The sequence below is a fragment of the Esox lucius genome, chromosome 16 (assembly GCF_011004845.1).
Source record: "Esox lucius isolate fEsoLuc1 chromosome 16, fEsoLuc1.pri, whole genome shotgun sequence".
Taxonomy (NCBI): Eukaryota; Metazoa; Chordata; class Actinopteri; order Esociformes; family Esocidae; genus Esox; species Esox lucius.
In genome coordinates this window covers 8,469,642-8,495,504 of record NC_047584.1, presented here as the reverse complement: position 1 = coordinate 8,495,504, position 25,863 = coordinate 8,469,642, and the positions used below count along the sequence as shown (strand labels likewise).

The 25,863-nt window shown below is 38.8% G+C and overlaps 1 long non-coding RNA gene across 2 annotated transcripts in view; it reads left to right on the top strand.

Annotated features, from left to right (window-relative positions):
• LOC105016101 overlaps positions 1 to 25,740 on the top strand; it is a 148,763-nt gene extending 123,023 nt beyond the window's left edge. The window contains exons 8-26 of one of the 2 annotated variants that reach the window (XR_002197953.3): positions 550 to 670; positions 1,064 to 1,218; positions 12,378 to 12,475; positions 12,575 to 12,698; positions 13,010 to 13,048; positions 13,361 to 13,468; positions 13,624 to 13,715; positions 14,070 to 14,117; positions 14,227 to 14,348; positions 14,549 to 14,596; positions 15,749 to 15,847; positions 16,568 to 16,637; positions 18,623 to 18,817; positions 19,039 to 19,093; positions 19,197 to 19,296; positions 19,791 to 19,849; positions 21,098 to 21,170; positions 22,252 to 22,325; positions 22,768 to 25,740. This is a non-coding gene — a long non-coding RNA (inactive dipeptidyl peptidase 10). Of the gene's footprint in view, positions 1 to 549; positions 671 to 1,063; positions 1,219 to 12,377; positions 12,476 to 12,574; positions 12,699 to 13,009; positions 13,049 to 13,360; positions 13,469 to 13,590; positions 13,716 to 14,069; positions 14,118 to 14,226; positions 14,349 to 14,548; positions 14,597 to 15,748; positions 15,848 to 16,567; positions 16,638 to 18,622; positions 18,818 to 19,038; positions 19,094 to 19,196; positions 19,297 to 19,790; positions 19,850 to 21,097; positions 21,171 to 22,251; positions 22,326 to 22,767 lie in introns of both variants that reach the window. The other variant, XR_002197952.3, reaches the window with a different exon arrangement.
• Positions 25,741 to 25,863: the final 123 nt, after the last annotated feature.

The following is a 25,863-nucleotide window of genomic DNA, read 5'->3' as shown; positions in this document are numbered from 1 at the left end:
CTCCTGAGCCATTCGGTTGATATGCTGTAGTTGGCATCCAACTTGCAATTTTGTGTATGTAGCACCGGAAATTCTGATGCTGGCGCAATACACTAATTTATTCCTACTAGCGTTACCCATTCTTACACAGATATCGTAAAAATGTGGAATTAGCAATTAGCAAACATTTTATAATTGCAGAAAATGTGTGTAAAAACTATCCATACAGCATGGAACAGGGGGTAGAATGTTAAGACATTTGCTATAAAACAATATATTTTTCTGTGACCTACAAAATGATAAGTACAATTGTGTTAAACTTCAACAAAGTACAGAAAATGTACCTTTTAAAGTTTTTCTAAGATGTGGCATGTCAAGTGGGAGCCAATACAAAATGGTGACATTCAGGGCCCCAAGACAAACCTTACTTAGGACCCGAAAAATTATAGATCTAGCACCGATAATAAGATGATAAATCTAATCTTATTATGAAGCAGGAATATCAACTCTGAAGGTGGTCACATTAAGTTTGAGATTAAACATCTGTGTACCATCTGTGTTCTTTCTCAGGTGTATGTATTTGAAAACAACATTTACTATCAGACAGATGTCAAAAGCAGTTCATGGAGACTGACGTCCTCAGGACAAGAAGGAAAGGTCTTCAATGGCATCGCTGATTGGTTATATGAAGGTAGGTGGCCGCTATTAATTGTGTTATATTATTATAATACATAATAATAATTGTATTATATTGTATATATTATTTAATATTACATGAAAATGGTTTCTGTCTGTGAAGCACATGCAACCAGAGTTCAGCACATGTGAACATCATTATTTGCACAGGAAATAGAACAGTTGAAAGATAAAAGGTGCTAAATAAAATTTAGCTTGCTGGTATTTCTTATACATTTTATATTCAAGTCATACATACTGTGCTGTGATGTATTTTTCACATGCTATTCACTTGACAAAAGTGAAAAGACTGTGGTGTGCAGACAAAAATAGATTAACCCAAAAAAAATATTATTCACCTGGTACTAACTAGTAAAATAATTTTTTGGTGTTATTGTTTCGTTTACAGAGGAAGTGCTGCACTCACAAGTGGGTCATTGGTGGTCCCCTGATGGGTCCCGGCTAGCCTACCTCACTCTCAATGACACCCTGGTACCTAACATGCTCCTGCCTCGCTTCACAGGCTCCCTGTACCCCAGGGGCCAACATTACCCTTACCCCAAGGTAAGACCAACAGGACAGGTCAATCCCAAACCAGCCCCCCTGCACTTCATCAGTCATGAAATTTAAATGAACAAATGAAGGAATTCAACTCAGTAACAACTACAGGACACATTTTATTTAGGAGGGATTTTGTTTTGTATGGTTCAAGTATAATCAGACTAATGTGTCATCATTTAACATGCCTATTTATTATTTTGTGAGGAATTGCTCCAAGCTCCAAAATAATATGGTGTCTCATTGGAAGGGCCACCAGATAGTCTAATTATTAGCAATATTTTCTGACAAATTAAACAAATATTACATTTAACAAAAAAAGGTATGAGGTAAAAGGTCAAATTTGTCAATGACTGCTGATATACAGTGGGTATAGAAAAGAATCACCCCCCTTTAAAATAATCACACTTTGTTGCTTTGCAGCCTGAAATGAAGACAGACACTGTATGAAGACACAGCTGCATTTTCTCAGTGCAACTTATAACATACAAGTGAAAGATATAACACCAACATGTCAGAATTTTTTAAAAATGTTTTAAAATATAATAACTGAGTTGGAAAAAGGATCACCCCCTTGTGTCAGTATTTTGTTGAACCACCTTTTGCTTTAATTACAGCCTTTAGTCGGTTGGGATATGTCTCTACTAACTTTGCACATCTAGATGTTGCAATATTTAAGCACTCTTCTTTGCAGAACTGCTCAAGTTCAGTTAAATTTGATGATAACCGTTTGTGGACTGCTGTCTTCAAGTCATTCCACAGATTTTCAATGGGGTTTAAGTCCGGGCTCTGACTAGGCCATGCAAGGAAATTCACTTTTTTCTCCTTCAACCACTGTGTGGTCAGTTTTGCTGTGTGCTTTGGGTCATTGTTATGTTGGAAGGTAAATCTTCCCATTGACAACTTTCTGGCAGAGAACAACAGATTATACTCAAGAATTTGACAGTATTTGGCCCCATCCATTTTTCCTTCTATCCTGACAAGTACTCCATTCCCTGCTGCAGAGAAACAAACCCATAACATGATATTACCACCTCCAAGCTTTACTGTAGGAATGGTGTTATTTGGATGGTGAGCTGTATTAGATTTTTGCCAGACATATTGTTTGGCGTTGAGGCCAAATAATTCAATTTTAGTCTTCAAATCTGACTATAACACCTTTTTCCACGTGGCCTTAGAATCTTCAAGGTGCGTTTTGGCAAAGATCAGTTGTTACTGCATGTGGCCTTTCTTGAGGAGAGCTTTTTTCTTGCAACCCTCCCATACAAGACACATTTGTGGAGAATTTGTTATATTGATGTCACATAATGACCACTCTTTGTCATGAATTCCTGCAACTGCTTCAGAGTTGCTGTAGGCCTCTTGGTAGCCTCTCTGACCAGTTTCCTCCTGGCTCTTTCATCCAGTTTGGAGCGACGTCCTGACCCAGGGAGGGTCTGTGTTGTACCAAATACCTTCCACTTCTTAATAATAGACTTCACTGTGCTTCTAGGCACTGATAAAGCCTTTGATTTTACGCACAAGTCTCCTGACTTGTGCCTGTCCACAACTTTATCCCGGAGATCTTTTGACAATGCCTTGCCACCCATAGTTGATTGTTTTCTTCAGTTGCACTACCAAGGACTGAAATGCTTCAGGAAAAGCTTTTTTCATGCTGAGCTAATCAAAATGACCACAGCTGATCACAGTTGAAAGTCAACTGGCTTTGTGTGCTATTGAGAAGGTGATTACCTACACCTGGTTGGGTTTACAAGTCATTTTCGGAGGGGGGTGATTCTTTTTCCTACTCAGTGATTCTGTTTTTTAATTTGTAATTTTTTTACAAAGTTGGTATTATATATTTTACTTGGATGTTATAAGTTGTAAATACAGCTGAATAAAACTATTTTTTTGTTCGTTTTCATTTCAGGCTGCAAAGCAACAAGAAGTGATTATTTTAAATAGGGGTGATTCTTTTCTATACCCACTGTAGAAGACAAGCATGATACACAAATTTTTATAATTTTTGTGTAAATATTTAAACTATGGTGATACTTTTGGTATCATCTAAGCTAGCTGGCTTGCCTAGCTGCTTTGCTGGGTAGCTGACTTACCTACTGTAACAACCTTTACTCAATTGGTTGATTGAAAACATTAGCTAATGTGTCAATGTTTCTTTTCTTAATATCAAAGTAATTAGAACCCTGGCTTATATCCACACAAACCTACTTGTAACATACTGGCTGGACCGCAGATGATGCAATCCCACGAAAGGTCTTTCCTTACTGGCAATATGGGTCAACAGAGTCAGGGAAGAGCAGAGAGGGAGGTACCTGCTTCATGCTCCACATCTTGGTGTGCTGATGTGGTGTCCATATCTTCGGGATGTTCTTGTAATGTTCAGCATTAGAAATCGGCCCTATTGTCTTCCTCTGGAGTTGACATAAGTCATTCTCACTGCTATGTACAGTGGATATAAAAAGTCTACACAACCCTGTTAAAATGCCAGATTTTTGTTGTGTAAAAGAATGAAAAAAAGATAAATCATGCCAGAACCTTTTCCACTTTTAATGTGACTTATAATGTGAACAATTCAATTGAAAAACAAACTGAAATCCCAGAGAGGGAAAAATGAAAAATAAAAACATACAATAACCTGGTTGCATAAGTGTGCCTCTTATAACTGGGGATGTGGCTGTGTTCAGAATTAACTAATCACATTCAAACTCATGTTAAATAGTAAGTCATTACACACCTGCCATCATTTAAAGTGAGTCTGATTAATCACAAATTAAGTTCAGCTATTCTAGTAGGACCTTCCTGACATTTTCTTAGTTGCATCTCAGAGCAAAAGCCATGGTTGGCAGAGAGCTTCCAAAGCATCAGAGAGATCTCATTGTTGAAAGATATCAGTCAGGAAAAGCGTACAAAATAATTTCCTAAGCATTAGATATACCAGTGATTTGCCACAGGAACACAGCAACATTAAAGGAACTGCAGGAATTTCTGGCAAATACTGGCTGTGTGCTACATGTTACAACAATCTCCCACATTCTTCATATGAATGGGCTATGGGGTAGGGTGGCAAGACGGAAGCCTTTTCTTACAAAGAAAAACATCCAAACCCAGGTGAAGTTTGCAAAACCAAACATCAAGTGCCCCAAAAGCACATGGGAAAATGTGTTATGGTTTGATGAAACCAAGGTTGAACCTTTTGGCTATAATTCCAAAAGGTATGTTTGGCGCAAAAACAACACTGCACATAACCCAAAGAACACCATACCCACAGTGAAGCATGGTGGTGGCAGCATCATGCTTTAGGGGTGTTTTTCTTCAGCTGGAACCAAGGCTTTAGTTAGAGTGGAGGGAATAATGAACAGTTCCAAATACCAGGCAATTTTGGCACAAAACCTTCAGCTGTCCGTTAGAAAGCTAAAGATGTAGAGGAGGTTCACCTTTCAGCATGACAACGACCCAAAGCACACATCCAAATCCACATCTCCTGTGCACAGGAGATGTCCTCGCAATCTGACAGATTTGGAGTGCTTTGCAAAGAAGAGTGGGCAAATATTACCACGTCAAGATGTGGCGTGCTAATAGACTCCTACCCAAAAAGTGCTGTAATAAAATCAAAAGGTGCTTCAGCAAAGTATTAGTTTAAGGGTGTGCACACATATGCAACCAGGTTATTGTGAGGTTTTTATTTTCCATTTTTCCCCCTCAAAGATATCAATTTGTTTTTCAATTGAATTGTTCACGTTATAGGTCACATTAAAGGTGGAAAAAGTTCTGACATCATTTATCTTCTGACTCATTCTTTTACATAACAAGAACCGGGCATTTTAACAGGGGTATGTAGCCTTTTTATATCCACTGTACATCCCCCCACAAGCCGACAACACCGTGGCATTCAACGAGCTGTTTCAAGCTATCAACCCCACAAGATTTCATATCCGGAAGCTGCCTTTATTATGGCTGGAAGGAAAGTACTACAGAAAATATAATCAAAACTGGATGTACAGATGGTCCAGGGATGTACAGAGGGTCCAGGGGGTCTGCTCATTGAAATGATATTGAAAGTCCCTCAAAACCCTCGCAAAGTTCCGGGTACGGACAATATCCCCAGCTGGGTTCTTAAGGTAAATGCTGACCAACTGGCTGATGTTCTGATATTTTAAGTCTATCACTACTTCAGTCTGTAGTCCCCATGTGTTTAAAGAAGACCACCTTTGTCCCTGTTCCAAAACATTTGAAAGTCCTCTGCTTAAACTACTACCGCCCTGTGGCATTAACCTCCCTTGTCATTAAGTACTTTGAGTGGTTAATCAATGCACACATCACCACTTCCCTACCCTCAAATTTAGACCCAGTACAGTCTGCTTACAGACCAAACAGGTCTACAGATGATGCCATTGCCCTTACTTTCCACTCGCCATCTCTCACCTGGACCAAAGGAATAAGTATGTGAAAATGATGTTCATTGACTACAGTTCAGGATTCAACACTATTGTGCTCCACAAGCTAGTATTGAAGCTCAGGGATCTGGACCTCAACTCTGCCTTGTGCATGTGGATTCTTGATTTCCTGTTGGGCAGACCCCAGGTGGTTCGGGTAGTCAGCTCCACCTCTTCCATACTGACTCCAATGGGCACTGTGGTCAGTCCCCTCCCGTACTCCCTGTTCACTCACAACTGTGTGGCCACAAACCCCTCCAACATCATTAAGTTCGCTGACGACACCACTGCCATTGGCCCTGATATCCAAAAATGACGAGACAGCATATAGAGACGTTGTGAGAACCCTGTCATCACAGTGTCAGGATAACAACCTCCAGCTCCAAGTCTGCAGGAGGACACAAAGGGGAATCCACACCACTGTCCACATCAATGGGTCTGCAGAGAGAGTCAGCAGCATCAGGTTCGTCTGAGTCAACATCAGCAACGCCCTGTCCTTGTCTCTCCCCTCCAAAATCATTGTCAAGGAGGCGAGGAAACATCTATTCTTCCTTTGCCAACTATAGAGGTTGGGCATGGACGCCAGGATACTCACCAGCTTGTACGGGTTCACCACTGAAAATATCCTGACTGGCTGTATAACTACCTGGTATGACAGTTGCTCTGCCGTTGACCATAAGGCTCTACAGTGGGTGGTCAAGACGGCAGAACGCATCACCAAGACTCATCTGGCAGTTCTGTTAGACCTACAGTATACAACCAGAGGTGCAGGAGGAAAACACTCTCCATCATCAAGGGCCCAAGACACCCCACCCATGAACTCTCTGTTTCCGTCTGGCAGGAGGTACATGAGCCAGATGGAACAAACAGGTACCGGAACAGATTTCTCCCCCAGATCAAAAACCCCCCTCGATTTCTATACTCATTAAAATGGGCAATTACATTTGTTCCTATTCACTTGTACTTATACCCTGTATTCTTTAGACTTGGTCTCATACACTTATTCACCTACCCACCTTACACTTGTGTCACATCGCTTTGATATTCTGGTTAGTGCTATTATTTACATATTGACTGACGGTTTGAAGCTGTCATCATGGCAAAGGGTGGCTCCTTTGAAGACTGTATCTGTCTATTGAGATGAACATTTCAGTATTTATATGCAAGTTAAATATTTTTTTGTGTTAACTGAAGTGAATAAAAAAGAGGAAGCTGTTTTTTTTCTAGGTTTATATTCATCATTTAAATTATTAGGACTATAAAGCTTTATAGATAATGTTTTGTCAAGAGATCATGTATTCAACTTCCATACAGTACTCAGTTTTTGCTCTGGTGCTTTAACGCATGACCTCAGTCTTTCTGGTTTGCTAGATAAGAACTTGGTATCACATTTGAATACATATGAATATCAATTACCACTTTATATGCATATACAGTACCTCACAAAAGTACACCCCTCACATTTTTGTAAATATTTGAGTATATCTTTTAATGTGACAACACTGAACAAATGATACTGATTCACTACTATGTAAAGTAGTGAATGTACGAATTGAATAACAGTGCTGTCCCCTCAAAATAACACAGCACAAAGCCATTAATGTCTAAACCGCTGAAAACAAAAGTGAGTACACCCCTAAGTGAAAATGTCCAAATTGGGCCCAAAGTGTCAATATGTTGTGTGGCCACCATCATTTTCCAACACTGCCTTAATCCTCTTGGGCATGGAGTTCACCAGAGCTTCACAGGTTGTCCTCTTCCACTCCTCCATGACGACATCACGGAGCTGTTGGATGTTAGAGACCTTGCGCTCCCCCACTTTCCATTTGTGGATGCACCACAGATGCTCAATAGGTTTTTGGTCTGGAGACATACTTGGCCAGTTCATCACCTTCGTCACACCTATGTCACAGTACATGTTGGCATCCATGGTTCCCTCAATGAACTGTAGCTCCCCAGTGTCGGCAGCACTCATGCAGCCCCAGACTATGAAACCCCCACCACCATGCTTGACTGTAGGCAAGACACACTTGTCTTTGACCTCCTGGATGCCGCCACACACGCTTGACACCATCTGAACCAAATAAGTTTATCTTGGTCTCATCAGACCACAGGATATGGTTCCAGTAACCCATGTCCTTAGTCTGCTTGTCTTAAGCAAAGTGTTTGCAGGCTTTCTTGTGCATCATCTTTAGAAGAGGCTTCCTTCTGGGATGACAGCCATGCAGACCAATTTGATGCAGTGTGTGGCGCATGGTCTGAGCACTGACAGGCTGACCCCCCACCCCTTCAACCTCTGCAGCAATGCTGGCAGCACTCATACGTCTATTTCCCAATGAAAACCTCTGGATATGATGCTGAGCATGTGCACTCAACTTCTTTGGTCGACCATGGCGAGACCTGTTCTGAGTGGAACCTGTCCTGTTAAACCGCAGTATGGTCTTGGCTACCATGCTGCCGATCAGTTTCAGGGTCTTGCCAATCTTCTTATAGCCTAGGCCATCTTTATGTAGAGCAACAATTCTTTTTTTCAGATCCTCAGAGAGTTCTTTGCCATGAGGTGCCATGTTGAACTTCTAGTGTAGAGTTTGAGGGAGTATGAGAGCGATGACACCAATTTTAACACCTGAGTCCTTGTAACACTAATGAGTCACATGACACTGGGAGGGAAAATGGCTAATTTGGCCCAATTTGGACATTTTCACTTAGGGGTGTACTCACTTTTGTTGCCAGCGGTTTAGATATTAATGGCTGTGTGTTGAGTGGTGCTCTTCTTTTATCTAGGAACATTGACAGGAGTCTCACTCCTACAGCCTCACCATGAGATAGGGTGCAGGTCAGGCTGCAGGCTGTTAGCCAGCCTGCTAGCATAGTGGAGCCCTGTTGATAGCATAGCCAGAGTAGTTAGTACAGTTTTACCTATTGCCACTGTGACTCGTTCCAGGCTGAGAAAAGTTAAACAAGGTAGTGCTAACAATAGCAACTTTATTAAGATAAAGCTATCCTCCATCTCGGTCAAAAATAAAAATGACTGTATCACCTCGCATCTCAAAATGGGACTCCTAAATGTTAGATCCCTTGCTCCAAAGGCAGTTGCAGTGAATTAATTAATATCTGATCATAAACTAGATTTTATTGGCTTGTGTGAATCGTGGCTTAAGCCGTAAATGAGTACTCTCCACCTGGCTAGTGATCATACTGATCATATTCCTCGTGCATCCCGAAAAGGAGGGGGTGTTGCTAATATTTATGACAGTAAATATAAATGTACTCTCAAACACATCACTGATTAAAAATTTTTTAAGTTTTACTCATGAAAGTTAACCAGGTTGATAATCATTTTACATTGCTACTATTACAGGCCCCCTGGGGCATTCACAATGTTCCTCAATGATTTTCCATAATTCTTGTCTAACGTTGTAGTCATGGCAGATAGTATTCTAATTTTTGGCGATTTCAATATTCATATGGAAAAGTCCAATGATCCTCTTCAAAAAGCCTTTAAAGCCATAATTCACTCAGTGGGTTTTATCCAACATGTCTCAGGTCCAACACACTGCCACAATCACACCTTAGATTTAGTCCTGTCATGAGAAATAGATATTGTAGATCTAATAATTGCTGTCCCTGTCCAGAGTCCTCCTGGTTGTGTTGCAGATCGAGACGATACCTGACGATTTCAGCTGCCACTCTGCTGACACCTCCCCCCTCCCCTGTGTTGTCCCTGTCCTTGTCCATCTGGTCATGCTTCTGACCTGGACTAAGTTTAAATAGACTCTGGACTCAGCCCACACCTATTTATTAATTATTATAATTGTAATCTTAATATGTTCACCTGGCACAGCCAGAAGAGGACTGGTCACCCTTCTGAGCCTGGGTCCTCTCTAAGTTTCTCCCAGAATTCTTAGGGAGTTTTTCCTAGCCACTGAAATTCAACACTACTGTTGTTTGCTTGTTGGGGATTAAGGTTGGCTGTTTTGTAAAAGCACTTTGTGACATCTGCTGTTTGATTGATTGATTTTGAGAGGACAGGAAATGTACACAGTTATACAAGCTGTACACTCACTACTTTACATTGTAGCAAAGTGTCATTTGTTTAGTGTTGTCACATGAAAAGATATACTCAAATATCTACAAACATGTGAGGGGTGTACTCACATTTGTGAGATACTGTAGGTATTCTGCTTCATATATTACTTCAAGGCACGTATACTGAGCATCCTTAATAATACATTGATTAAGGTCAATTTAATTAAAGATGAGCATGCTTAAGTGAATGATTCCATGAATCATGCAATTAATTAAATTAACTTTGAGCATAAAGAATCTTGTTACACTAGAGGATCGCAAGTCAGGATTTTTCCTAAATGCTTACTGAATCTGCATTGTATATTTTGAATACCACTGTCTACACTTAACATAGGAAATATATTGTTGATTGTTGAGCATACATGAATCCAGCATATCATCTTCATTACTAACTAGGCTAGTGATGGCATGTGCCACACTATTCCCAGGGGAATGGTTATTAGTTTGTAGCATTTTCTTTTAGGTATATCACATTTAGAAATATCACATTTGATGCATTTTAAGTGTGTGTGACAAAATGGCAGAAAACCCATTATGATGGATCTTATGGTTTCCTGAGGCAGATTTGTGCTTGGTGAGGCACCCACGTACCGAATTTACAATTGTTTCCCATAGAGGGTTCAGTTTTTTTTTTTTCTCCAGACCTACACACAGCTGTCGGCACTGTGACCAACTGTGAAATGCAAGTGCTTTTGATTGATTTGTTAGACCTACACACAGCTGTTGCCACTGATATCTTTTCCGTTGTGATCCCGAAGGTGCTTGGTCCAAACCATTACCACATTACCGGAGACCTGCACAATCGGTCCAGGAGGTCTGCAGGCCGGTGCACTTGTCAAGTCAAACCATGGCCAGCCCAGAGAGTTTTGTGGGCCGACATTAACGCAGCTAGCATGGTGTGAATGAGACGTGGAATCTGAAACAGCCATTGAGTGTTTTGAAAGTCAGTTCACGTCGCTGCTATTGACAGCGATTGGTAGCCTGTATTTTCTTGATTCTTTTTTATTTTTTATGTTGCGTTGGTGATGTACTGGAACTTTGGCATGCCAGTGACTGATACACATCAATTACATGGACACAGGATACAGATTCATTATAGGGATATAGACACATACTGTATATACTGAAATAAAATGTCTTCAATCATCAGCCAGCTTTTACATTGAGCATTTTAGTTGTTTGCTCTCATCCAGAGTGGGTCACAGTTTCACACATTCATATTAAGATAGCCATGTGGAATGACCTCAAAACCCAATAATAGTAATTTCTGTTCTCTAAATGAAGTAAATATCCACAAAGGTAGCGCTAGAAGGAAGAAAATAAAACAGTTAGGATAGGCATTAGTTTACTTTGACATTGTTTTTAAATAAAGTTAGTGTCTGCATGTCTTTGAGTTGCTGTGCTAATTTCTTCCACTTAACAGCACAGATATTTGAAGGTGGTTTTACCAGATTGGCCCTTAAATGAAATCAGAACATTCTGTATTGAGTTGCCTTGTTCCACAAGCCAAACCAAACTCTTCCTGGGAGCATGAAGAAACAGCTTCATCAAATCAGGCGTGCAATGAATAATTCAACCTGGCATAGGCCTTTTCCTTTTTCATCCTGGTTAGAAAATATTTTCTTGTTTCAATCATATTGCTGCTGCTGGCTTCCTTTGAAGAACATGGTGGTTGTAGGCCTCTGTAACGTGAGGATGGAGGGGCTGTGATATGTTATGGTGAAGGGAAGTAATGCCCTCTCAATCTGGAGGGGTAAAGTGGAGTTGCCCCTCTAAGGGGCGAGGGATTTTGCCTCACTCAGACCAAGAATGAAAGTTAGGGGAATTTTACGAGGGAATCTTATTAATATACCGCAGCAGGTTTTGATTATATTCATGCAGCCCACGCACAAACGAACACATGCACAAAATCTTGCCCTTATCCACAAGGGAGGCAAGATATATCGATGGAGATGGCAAAGAAGGATATTAATTGCCTGTTCCCTCAGTTTGTTCTTGGAATAAGAGTTGGCATACTGTATTTGGCCTGTGATATGCCATTCTACTGCATCTAGCCTCATACCTTCAGCAAGTCATCTTTAGTTTCATTTGAGACAAACAACCACTATTATATCAGGGCCACCCAGAGACACGATTAGCTAGAAATTAAGAATGGTAGCACAATGCGATAAAAGGGTTGGAAGAATTAAGTGATATCCTAAGTTTGACTGTCATTTTTAGGTTTGGCTCTGTAGTACAGGACTCCTCTAGCCCTGTTAGACTAATGAGTAGTATGTTTATGATGGAGGACTGAAATCAGTTGGGGAAAACAATAGCCTAGTTAAGACAGGACTTGAGGGCTGCTGCGCAAACAGAACTCTTGCTGGCTCTATTTGTGATTCTCCCTGGTCATTAAATTCTCTGATGAGGGACTGTTTATGAACACTCCCATTTCAAAACATGACAGACATATATCAGAATATTGTAAAGGGGCTGTCAGTGGTCGGTAAGCACTTAGAAAACAGTTCAAGAAAGCCAATAAATTTTTAGACTGTAACAAGCTTAGAAGAGCACATTTCTATTGTCTACAGCAGTGAGTGGTGATAATGGTGATAATCCTTGCTAAGATGTGATGGCCATGTGAATTTTGCTTTTGTTTTTTAGGTGGGACAGGTCAATCCCACTGCTAAGCTTTTTGTCATCACCTTGGATGGTGGGTCACAGACAACTGAACTGGAACCTCCAAACAGCTTTGAGAAAAGGTAGCCAGCTACAGTTACCTAGTAAAATCTCCAATTTTATTTGAAAATACTTCTCAAAATATGTCTTTTACAAAAAATGGTCCCTTCTCGTTTCCCTAGTGACTTCTACATTACCATGGTTAAATGGGTCACAGAAGAAAAGATTGCTGTGCGCTGGTTAAATCGAGCCCAGAACACCTCCATTCTGTCACTGTGTGAGGTCACTATGGGGGCATGTGTGAAGGTGAGCATTGTAGACGTTGCAGTCCAACGTGATGTCACTGCAGGTCGTAGGTCGCCATACATAATGTCCCTATTCCAACGTAAACACTTTTACATATGAACAACAATGGCTTTGCATTTTAGTGACTTTGAAAAGGTAAATATGCTCTGTATTCAAACTTACTTTGTACGTTTCCATTGTGAGGCCAGTCTGCGTGGTCAGGTGACAGTGAGAAGTCAGGTGCCAGTGAAAGGTCAAGGATGTTGTCCCTCTCAGTTTTTACATCACAGTCACAAATATTTTGCATTAACATCTCTGTGTTTGTTCCTTAGAAACATATTATGACATCAGATAAGTGGCTTGATCGTCAGGTAAGCTTGCATAAGGTATTACACATGGTCAGTGTACTGTACTGTTTAACCTTTATACAAATACATATAATGTATGTAAGCACACATATAATTATTATTATTTATATTATTAATTTGCAATACTTTTCATTAGAGAAGGATTTTTAGGAAATAACATCAGAATAATTTGAAAACCAGCGTGTACCTTGTGGGCCCTAGGAAGAGTAACTGCTTAATGAAAAATACATGTTTTCGAATTGAAAACCTGCCTATTAAATGCAAATACTTTTTTTCTGCTCTATGTCCAATTGGCAACATTTGCTTTCCCTACAGAATGAAGAGCCAGTGTTTTCCAAAAATGGGAATACCTTCTTCTTTTCCATGCCAATAAAACATGGTGGGCGTGGATCATTCAACCATATCGCCATGATATCTGACCAGGTACAGAATGCTCATCTGTCATGTGTAACAGTATACATAAGGTTCTTCTCTCTGTGTGCTTTTATACAATGTATTGCATTTAACAACAGGTTATGCAAGGTTATGTTACGTCAACCATTTAGCTGCTGTGGCTGTTTCGTCTCGTGTCTGCACAGTTCAGTGGCAACGAGGTCAACATGCGTCACCTAACCTCTGGCAGCTGGGAGGTGTCTCAGATTCTGGCATACGATGAGAAAGTGGATACAGTGTGAGCAAAGACAATCCCAGTTTTTCCTGACATTTTGCATGTTGGAGTTATTGGACCAGGAGAATGAGCTGGAAATATTGAATTCTGAAAGTCATTCCAATTAAAGGTGGATCTTAAGTAAAAAGGATCTTCCAGCATCTTATTCATCATGCAATGATATGGCAACCTGCATCCCACCCTGTTCTGTTCTAGGCTGCTGTTTTAATGTGACACACATTCATTCCTGTTTCAACTTGTAATGACACACGTTGCAGATGGTTTTCTACTTTTATTATTTTTGTTATTTGGGGATAGGGGAATAGAGTGGGGTACGTTAATCTTTTGGCGAAAATTGAATTTTCTTTCTTTTGATAGCTATTTCCTTAGCACGGAAGATGGTTCAACACAAAGGCAACTTTACAGGTACAGCATGAATGCATTTTAATCAAAAGAACAGAGTTAAAAATTGAATTTTCACATTAATGTGACTAAACACCTATTGCATGGTTATGGCTCTGCTTTATTAAATTAGGGTACTGGCAGTGGACCCATTTCAACGTGAATGCCTGACCTGCTCGCTGTTCAAACCACAGTGCTCCTATTATAATGCAGTCTTCAGCCCAGACTATCAGTATGTCCTGCTTAACTGTAAAGGTAATAGTTTGATTAAGGTAATCTAAATATGTTCAGTTTATTTTATACATGTCACTTGTAATTCATTGAAATTTAAATTGCAGGTATCATTTGCCAATATTCTGCTACATTTTCAATTTGGTCATAAAATGCTCAACAAAAGATTACAATAATCATTAGAACAAACAAACACGGTTTTATTCTTGGTCTTGTTTTTGTAGGTCCTGACATACCCATAACCACCCTTCACAAAATAAGTGACATGAGTAGTAAGTACAAGAACAAAAACATTTCAATCGACCATGATTATGACATTGTATGTATGCTGCTTGGTTGCATAAGATACTGAAAGTTTTAAACTGAGTTGAGACAGTTAAGAGTTAGTGTACACCTGGTTGCCCATGGCTACTTTGGAAAATGACTGGTTTTCTCCTCTGCAGGTACCATGAGAGACGTTGATTAATTCACTCATTAAAGTTGCATCATTATATCCTTGGTGGGCTGACAGAAAATGTACAGGAAATCGCTGAATCAGTTTCCTAGCAATTTAATCCTAATTTTGCTCGATGTGGAGCTTGTAAAGAATATCCAAGCAACCTTGGTATTGTAAAACATGTCTGTGCATCAGATGAGTAGGAGTGTTTGGAAAAGGTGTACAAGCATAAATATGTAAGCATGATTCATTAATGGATCAGGTCTTTTTAATTAGTTATTATGCAACTAATTTCAGTGATATAACTGAAGCACGAATCCATTTTAAAGGGATATTTTAAGATTTTATTAGCTTCATATAAAATTGTTTCTGAAGGAAGTTGCTAACTAGCGGTTCCTTTAAGGGTCCAGACGTCACAACAAATGTGTAACTTGCCAACCACACACAACTTAGTGTGATGTTAAAATCAAACATTTTGCAACTGTTATTGTGAAAACAACCTGCACACGGTTCATAAAGTGTTCAAAAATTACTCTGCAAGCTGTGAGCCCTTAGACTTTCTGTCATTGCGCAAATGCTAGTTAGCATTGGTTTGAGAAACTACCTCTAATTTCCTTTATACTGGAAAAGAAACATACAAAATGGTGTCCACAACTTGAAATTACTCTGGGGCATCATTGACAATCCTCAATCCTCAATCCTCAACCTTTCATCAAGTATAGAATATCCTAAAATAATTTTTAAAAGTCCTTATGTTCAATTTAGGTGTAAATCTAAATCTGTGCTTTAAACACATATTCATAGGTATAAGGAGCTGCAGCATACAATATAAATGCAAATGCAATCAACAACATGACATGGAATTAGGAGTCATTGAAAATATTGAAACGGAATGCATTTTTTGGTGACCGTTTTAAGAGAGATGATTTTGTTGATATGTTTTGTCAATCCAATTATTTGTGTACTTATTTTCCTTCACTGTAAATAGAGAATGAGACTTTGGAGAAGAACAAAGTCCTAAGAGATGCTCTGCTATATAGGAATATTCCAAGGAAAGACATCAGAATCCTTCAAATCAACAACTTTGGTACGGCAGTCCAATCTAAATCATAATCATTCTGCCATCATGACTGACCATCATTTCCAGACCCATCTTTGGGCCTTAGCACCATCACCACCATAATCTCCATCACTGTTGTCAAAATAATTACAGTCGTCATTATCTTCATAAATCATCCTTATGCCTCTTGTGGTTCATTCACATGGAATAAAAGCATGGCTGCTGGAAACATATATCAGATGCTGCAGTACATGCTGAGGGATCTGGCAGGCAGGACTTTTTCTGTAGGCTGTGAGACAAGGAGCTTGCAGGACTACATAACAAACAGACACTGGGGATAAACACAATTAAAAGAGCAGGTGCACAGCTTTATGAGGTGATTGTGAATCTGCTCTGGAATGAGAACCCTGCGAATCTACCGATCCAATTAGATGGGATGGTTCACCATATGCGTTCTTCAATCCGGTCCGTGTTTGCAATTAGAAACAATGTGCTACATTTCATTAAGGCTTCTGAATTGTGACTGCACCTCCATTTCTAAATCAAACCTTTGTCCACGATTTTCAGCCCATTTTCCTCTGTCATGTTATGCCACTGTACATGCAATTCTGGCAACAATGAAATCAGAAATTATGAAATGATTCTGCATCGCCATACTGATTGGATTGCAGTGTAATCAATGTACATTGTGATGTCTGGATAATGCAGAAGGCTCAGGTGTAAAGGGGGTTTCGATTTACGTTATAGCACTACGTCTGCAGCTGACCTTACCAAGAGATTTTGATGAGGCCACAGAACACCCACTTCTGCTAATACTGTAAGTATGCTACCCTTCACCAATTTATGTTTTTAGCCTTGTTTATACTCGTTCTAACATGTGTTCCTGGTCCCCATCTTTTTTTGGACTGTGCCCACATTTTTTAAAGATATGTACAACTCTGTTTCCCAAAAATCATTTAAACCCTGTAGTCAATAGAAAATAATACAGACAACATATCAAATGATGAAACTTAAAATGTTATTGTTTCTTGAAAAATATATTCCCACCATTTAATGCCAGCAAACATTTAATGGAATTTAATGCCAGGAAAGGGGCAACAAAAGTCAAGGAAAAGTTGTGTCATGCTAAAAAACTAAAACCTGGTGGAAGGTCTCACACCAAATTTGGTTAATTGGCAACAGGTCAATAACATGATTGGGTACAAAAAGAGCATCCTAGAGAGGATGAGTCTTTTAGAAGAAGGGGAGGGGTTCATCACTCTGTGAAAGACTGCACAGTATACAACAATATAAGAATAACATTTCTCAATGTAAAATTGCAAAGAGTTTGGGGATCTCATCATATTGAGTATCATTAAAAGATTCAGAGAATCTAGATAACCTCTGTATGCAAGGGACATGGCTGAAAACTTAAGGTCCTCATACGGCACTGCATTTAAAACAGACACAATTTTGTAATGGACACCACTTCCAACGAAATGTCAGAATGTCCATTTGTGAAGTTTTTCAAAGTGGTTCAAATGTGAACATCATTGGGAAATGTGGATGAACAGCAATATTCTGTCTGGAACCACTAGAGACACAGCATTATGGCAAAGTAATTGTAGCTATACTAGCTAAGTCAAATAAAAAGCCAAATTCACTAGATCTGGTAGACAACCCCACTCTTAACCTATATTTTGTTGTAGTTATAATTTTTTTAATCAGATTTCCCCAAAATATGTCACTGAGCATATTACCATACCTTGCTTTCAAACTATGCATTGACAATCTGTTTTCACAGTCTGACATTTTGGAAACATGATATGCACAGTAATGTTTAGGTGTGCTGGTGTCTGGAGTTGTCCTTTAAGGTGCTTTCCTCTGTCTTAGAGCAGTGGTTCTCAAACCTTACTGACCCCCAGACGTCTCACATTGCCCTGAACTAGCTCTCTTAAACCAATTAGCAAGGACCCAATGTATAATAGACCCAATGTATAATCATTTTCCTATCATTGAATACCTTTATTGAAAAACAAATGGACATGCCCATTCTCAAACTGTTCGCCTGAAGCTGTTACTTGTAACTGAGTAAATAGTGTAACTGAGGTGGTAATTTGTAGAAATAATCAGCAAGCTAGCTACTTGCTAGTTACTCATTGCAAGCAGTTGGTTTGGGTTGGAACTATGCAAGCTAGCTAGAATAAATATGAAAAACTAAACTAAACATCAAAACAAGTTTGCTGACTTACCTATAAGGTAAGCCTATGAAAAAAATGCCTCATTGGAAAATAGTTGACAGCAAGCAAACATTACAGTCAGTACATTCATTTCTCATTTGACTACCATCAAACCAGACTTGTCATAGGCTGTAACTAGTTGACTCAGGTTGTTGAATTGCACATAGTGAGGATGTTGGTTTTTTTATCACTATTTTGTATTTATGCTAGAGGAGAGTGATCCCACCTTCACCCTTGCACCCTTTTTTTTATGTTAGCTACCTCTTTTCTTTACCATTTGTGGGTCGGACAGAATCTAGTTGCCAGATACATAAGGTTAGAACATGTAAAACCTGTTTCAACCTGTTTTTTTCCATAATAATTTACCATGATCCACCAATGATCCACCAATGGCCCATCAATGGGAGCTTATTCATAGTTTTTTACGCTACTCTAATTAGACTCATCAGTACAAAATATGTTGCCTGCTTGATAAGCAAACATAAAATACATGACATTGTCAGCCAACCCATCTATAGGAAAATCACTCATAATAAAGCTTGCTGGTAAGTTCAGTTTCACAAACGTTTTTGCAACTTCACAGGGACAGTGCCCCTGGTGACCAAGCAGTGAGTGACCGTTTTGTCCTGGACTGGGACTCGGTTCTGGTCAGCTCAGATAACATCATTGTGGCTCGTCTGGACGGCAGGGGGAGTGGTTTCCTAGGCCAGAGGGTTCTACATGAGGTCCACCAGCGTTTAGGAACAGTGGAGGTTCAGGACCAAGTCGCAGCAGTAGAGTATGTTCATCTTATGTTAAAAGTTTCATCTTATGTTAAAAGAAATCTGTTTTAAATAAAATATTTTTGTATATATGAGTAATTATTATCGGTAAACTCCACACACTACTTTGTTTAAAATATTTGGTGTTTTAGAAGCCATAGAGTATGTTTTTGAGCATGATCTAAGGATGGGATTAAGTGAATACTTTTTATTTTTGTATCCTCCCTTATTTCCTTAGGATCCTGGCCAAGCTGCCATATGTAGATGGAAACAAAGTTGCAGTTTATGGAAAGGTGCGTGAAATATTGCAGAATAAAACACAGAGTATATTTTGCTGTAAACCTTTATATAATTAAACATCCAACATTAAACAGTGCATTTCCTTTGTTTCTCCAGGCTTATGGGGGTTTCCTGAGCTCACTACTACTTCTGTCTTTCGGCTCCTTGTTCAAGTGTGGGGTCGCTGTCGCTCCTGTGACAGACTGGAGACTCTACGGTAATGTCCCAGTCTAACACGAAACCTCTCAACAGCCATTTATTTAACACAGTTTGTCAGGTCCTGTCCGATATGAGGTTATGCCGATGGCCATTTACTTAATACATCAGGGTCTGTCAAATGGGGGAGGCGGATGTGGCGTTCACCCATTGACTTACAGTGCCTGGTCCAATGAGGCTGATGGATGATGTTGAATATACCATTCATGTGTTGGCATTCAGTTCTTAGGACGGTGTGCCTTGTTACTCCATGTTTATACAGGCTCTATGTCCTTCATAGTGGAGGAAATACATCAGAGCTGCCTTTGTTTGTTTTCTTCAAAACACAGTGAGATCAAGCCCATTGATAGTACAAGGAAACATGATAATGAGGGAAAATATATCGGATTTCTGTCAATTCTGCCATGTCATGGAATCTCATAGTTGTTATGTTATTTATCCAATATTTAAGATATTCACACATTTCACTTTGTTGTTTTGTGTGTTCTTCTAAAGGTTCAGCTTTCACTGAGCGTTACTTTGGATTCCCAGTCAAAGATGAGCGCAAATACCAAGTATGAATACTTTTTTGAGGTCTTTTTGAACAATATTGAGAATACATAAGTATTCAGACCCATTCTTAGCTCAGATGCATCCTGTGTTCGTTGACCATCCTTGAGGTATCTCTTGATTTTGGAGTCCACTTTTGGCAAATTCAATTAATTGAACATGATTTAGAAAAGTATACATCTGTCTATATAAGGTCCCACATTTCACAGTGCGTATCAGAGCAAAAACTAAGCCGTGCAGTCCAAGGAACTCTCCATAGACATCCAAAATTGAATTGTGCCAAGGCATATATCTGAGGAAGGTTATGAAAGCATGATTAAAACATTGGACATTTCCAGCAGCACAGGCCCCATCATTGTGAAACAGAAGTAGTTTGGAACAACCAATAGTTGTCTGCTTGTCAAAACTAAGTACCCAAGCAAGAAGGGCCTTGGTCAGAGAGGTGGCCAAAAACCCATTGTCCTTCAGTAGCCAAAGCCTAGTCTTAAAGCTAAGATCACTGCCAGAGATGATTCTACAAATAACTAAATAAAGGGTCTGAATACTTTTGTTAAATACTTGAGTCAGTTTTTTACTTTCAGTAAATTGGTACACTTCTCCAAAAACATGTTTTCACTTTGTCATTATGGGGTAATATTTTGATTTACGGTTACAATTTGAATGTAATCAATGTTTTCCAGCATATAACATAAAAAGGTGGAATAGTCTGAATGCTGTATATTACAAATTTGATTAAACATATGTTACAAAGTAGATTAAAGTTTGGGGTTAAGGTTAGGCTACACAGCACTGGGGTTGAGGTTTGGGTTAAGGTTACAAAATTGAAAAGGTTGTTATTGTTATGGTTAGGTATCACAGTACTAAGGTTAAGGTTAGAAAAAATATCTCCATGGATTTGAATTTGCTACCATTGGAGTGAAGGTTGCAATGTTTTTGCTGATCTCAGACTCCTTCCAAACAGCTGTTATTTAACCCTAAATGCTGTCGGTACCCTAGCACAATATAATATATCTTACAAAGGAGGAGGCACTGTACAGTTCTGGACAGTTCTACATTTAATCTTGCCATTAGCAATTTGTCCAATGAACACCTTTTACAGTGCAAAAGCCTCATGTCTTCTCTCATGGAAAGATGCAACAATACAAGCTTGAATGGATTTCTGTGTGAAATCTTTGGATCTTTGGAAGAACTCTAGTTGCTTTTTGATCATTAGCGTCACTCAATGATACAACATTGTTATTGTGTCCTAACAGCTCTCCAGTCTGCTTCCTAACATCACAGGCACAAGTCATCTGAAGTTCCTCATAATCCATGGAACAGCAGATGGTGAGGTCTAGTTCTTTCTAGTAATATTTACAATGGGTAGTGGTTGTACGGAGTTCAGCTTTTTGTCGTCAGGAGATAGGAGATAGTTATTTAATTAGTTTTTTTTTTATCTGTCAGAATGTTTCTAGGTTGAACAATGGCTTATTATTATGCTTTTGATGGACTGATTTGTATCCTTAAGTGGTTTTTCAAAAACGATAATGTATTGTGTTTTTAATAAAAGGAACAATACAGAGCCCTCCAGAATAGTTGGCACCCTAGGTAAAACAAAGTAATAATTGTTCATCAGATTTAACCTATAACTGAGTGATACTTAAATCCCTCATTATTACTCCTGAAAAATCTAAGATTTTTTTTATGGATGTATATTCAGATTAAGATTCAACATTTTAAAGTTCATAATAGTCTTTGAGAACTTAGAATCTATGTCTGCCATCGACATGAGAATGGCCAGAGACATTTCATTGAAGGTTTGTTGATAGAATTACTCCCTGTTGATAAGCAACTGCTTGCTAAGGTTAGTGTTAGGTGTAGAATAGGATTTTGGGTAATGATTAATTTAAGGGTGAGGATTAATGTAACTGTTTGGGTAAAGCAGTGTTCTTGAGTATTTTTATGTTCATATATGTTCATTATAATAGGATATCAGGTACATGATCAAAACCACATAATAGATGTTTTTAAACATACAACTGTATGCTAAAGTTTTCTGTATTGAATCATATCTATTTGATCTCTGAGTATCTTAGAGAATATTGTATGTTCAGGATTCTAGGGTTGTCCATTGATATAGGCATGTTCTGCTGAAGCATGGGTTCAAATCCATCCCACTTCATTTTCAGCAAAAACTCCATGCTCTCTCTCCTGACTTCTATGTCTAATAAAGCATTTCAAATGTTGGAGTATACTGAATATATAAGTGAAAATCCATTATAACGGCCTATAATGGCCTAGAGACCAAAATGACATTCTGGTTGTGTCTGCATTTGTCCTGTCTCAATTCTGTTGTATTAAATTGAATTGTTTGTCATTCTGGATGAAAAGACAAAAATCTGTTCTCTTCTCATTATCTCTCTTTCAGCCACCATTCATTTCCAGCATTCTGCTGAGCTCGTGAAACTACTGTCAATATCAAACATTAACTACACTCTGCAGGTGACCAGTTACATTCTCAGTTCCTGTGTCAAATGTTATTTAATGTCCCTGACGAAAGGAGGCCTCAGTAAAACATGTATAATTCAACCTGACCTCCCCCCTCTGCCTTGAATCATTTATTTTTTACAAGTCTGACAATATGAAAATGGTTACATGCTGCGTGGTGCCTAACCTGCCCAGAGGAAAATGTATCTGTTATTTAAAGAAGCCCTACTGGATGAGTAGGGACAGGGAGAAAGTAAAAACATAGTGATAACGGTAAGAGTGATAATTGATTGTAAAATGAAGTGTTATTAACACCAGTGTGTGTTGTGATATTGATAATAGTCATAGTCAAAGCCTTTTAATCTTAGAGCTTCAATAACATTTGTGAAACTGCTCTGCTGGAGAACAGAATTCAATATAACTGTAATGGGTAACTTTTTGTTTCTCTGTTCCCTAGATTTTCCCAGACGAGGGCCATAACATTGACGCAGTGAAGAGCCGGCACTACATGCTCAACTCCATAATGACCTTCTTCAGGGAATGTTTCCTAGAGGAAGCCCCTGTTGATCCTTCTGCGTCTAAAGAGGAGGACTAGGATGGCCGTGACTCACCTTAGTTTTGTAGCACATATTGCTACTGAAAATGCAATAGCATGACTGCACTATGACTTGCTTTTCTGAGGAACCACGAAAGATGTAGGGCAATGTGGAGATCAGGGTCAGGCAGTGTTGCTGCACTCTGTGAAGTGCGATGAATGGCTAAGAAGAGATTGAAGTTGTAATTTTCGTGTAAAGTGATGTGTAATTTTTCTTACTGCTATGATCCCACAACAGTGCCAGTTGGAAATTCTAGCTTGTTATAAAGGTCTACCAGTGACCTACAAAATATCACAGGTACACAGCATGGTAGAGATTCAATGCCATGGTCAAAAGTGAAGGGAAAATTGTTGAAGTTTTTTTATAGGAAAGGTATGATGTTGTCTTCATTCTTTAAGATTTGAGAGTGTGAAGGAGAGATGTGTTTATTTTTCAGTTCAGACGTATATTGTTATTTTCAGATTGCTGTCACCTAGTGTGAATTTTATACCTATATACCTTGTCAGTTCTAATAATAAATGCCATTTAGCAGGCATCATTTCTCCAAAGTAATTTACAGTGAAGTGTGCATACATTAATGTATGGGCTGCCCCAGCAGAATAAAACGGAACCCCCAATACTGATGTTCTCATGCTTCACACAGTGAGACATTCCATTGTATGTACCTCACTTCCTCCTCAATTTCATAGTACATGTGCCTTTACCTCATTTTAGTGACTACTATGGAACATTGGCAAACCCAATCCTATTTCCACAGTAGAGAAAAATTACAGATAATCATTATCATGGCCTTGAAGAATAGAATCCTAACTTGAGACCCACGCATGTAAAGTTATATTTTCAAGCCAACCTTCCAAGAAATTGATGTAATGTGACATAAATACATCTCAAATTAGCAATTAGAGCCACTCTGACTGAAATTGCTTTTGGTCACAACAAGGTATTTTTTTCACTTACTGTCTGAACAAGGACATTATTTCATTGGAATTAAGCAAAGTGTTACGAAAACTGAATAATGTTAAGAACTATAATGTTGTAGCAATAATGAACTAATAGAAATTTTGTGATTTATAAATATTTTATATTCTATGACAAACATTTATTCTGATCACACGTCACAAGGTAATACTGTATAGAACACACAAATTCTATGGTAGGACTCCAACTAGATGCATGACCTGAACAATGAATCATGATGGAAGCATTCTAAGATGTGGTCAAAATGTGAAAGCAGTAATATAGTTCTGTTTTTTCATTCTATGATTTTCTGGCCTGCTTTATCTGTCTGTCGTCATGCATAGGATTTTTCTAAATTAGCACGGAAGCTAGGGTTCAGTGTTCATTTTGGGTTTTGAGAAATCCTGGTTGGAACTTTTTTTCAGAATCAGAGGGGAATATCGATGAAACCTGAGTCCTATTCAAATAACATCTACAGTGAATAAACAAATCCCTGAAAATACATTTCACCACCCTATCCATATTAGTGCAGCTATGCTGAAATGGTGATCTTGTATATTAATGCGAGTATGAAATTGATTACAGGTCCCTTTCATCACATAAAAATATTTAGTGGATTGTATTTGTGTATTCATTAACATTATTTACTAATGTTATCCTGCTTCCCAATTTGTTTTGTTGCTGTGAAACTGTACAGTAGAGAAACACAATTCTTGGCAAAACAGGTAATCAAATGAAAGCACTGCAAATTAACGCAGTGTTGTAACGTTCCCCCACTTTCTGGCCTTGTTGTAAACCCACTTTCTGGCCTTGAGAAAATAAAATAAACATTTGGGGGCTGTGAAAGGCAACATTGCTGTGAAAGGCAACATTTCCCCTAAGGTTTATAAACACACTATTCATAGACCAGGTTGCTAGGGTTGCCTTATCTATTCTGAATTTCTTGGTGTCACAGATCCCAAACTTCTGTCTCTGAACTTAATCTCTAGCATGCAGCAGATGTGAACGTCAGCCCTGCACATTACACATCTGGACTTTTGACCCTTTGTCTCCACTGAACTCTCCCTGCACAAGTGCATCGACAATAGTGAACCCATCTGAAATTGGGTGTACCGAAACCTACATATGTTGTTTATGTTCAAGACAGGTAGTACAGCGTGCTTGTTACCTGTACAGGCCCTATGATGGCTCTGGTTCCTAGGGACTTGGCACACCAACAATGGCTTCTGAATGATTTATTTTTAGCTTCTGGTACTTATCAGCATTGTTGATTAAATAGCAACCTGCTGTGTTTTTATTTAGTTCATGGCTCAGTGTAACCTGTATTGTCCATGCTTGTTTGCCCTGTTAATTTCATGTGATAGGTTACCTTAGTACATTGTATACCATGTTCTGTCTATTAGCCTAATGTGTAGTTACCTTTCACTACTGCCTAGCCATCTCGGCTGTTATCTCTGTACTGTTTCTATAACATTTGTATTATGGCTAGCCTATTAGTCCTGCAATTTCTTGACAGTTCCTATTTCATTACTGCAAGCCTCTATTGCTATGCTGCTTTGACCCTGTCATTACACTATGTGCTAATGCAATGTACCACTGCTAGCATAGCACTGTTCAACTGATCAATGAATCAAAACATTTCTAAGATAACATTTCTTCAGTGATGTGGGAAATAATTTGATAAACTTAAACAAATGATGAGAATGATTTAGAACAAATACTAAAAATGATTAACAAATAATTAAATACCAATAGACCTGAGAGCTACATGCTGGAAACAAAATAACTGATATACAGTGGGGAGAACAAGTATTTGATACACTGCTGATTTCGCAGGTTTTCCCACTTACAAAGCATGTAGAAGTCTGTAATTTTTATCAGAGGTACTCTTCAACTGTGGAAAACATAAATCCAGAAAATCACATTGTATGATTTTTAAATAATTAATTTGCATTTTATTGCATGACATAAGTATTTGATCACCTACCAACCAGTAAGAA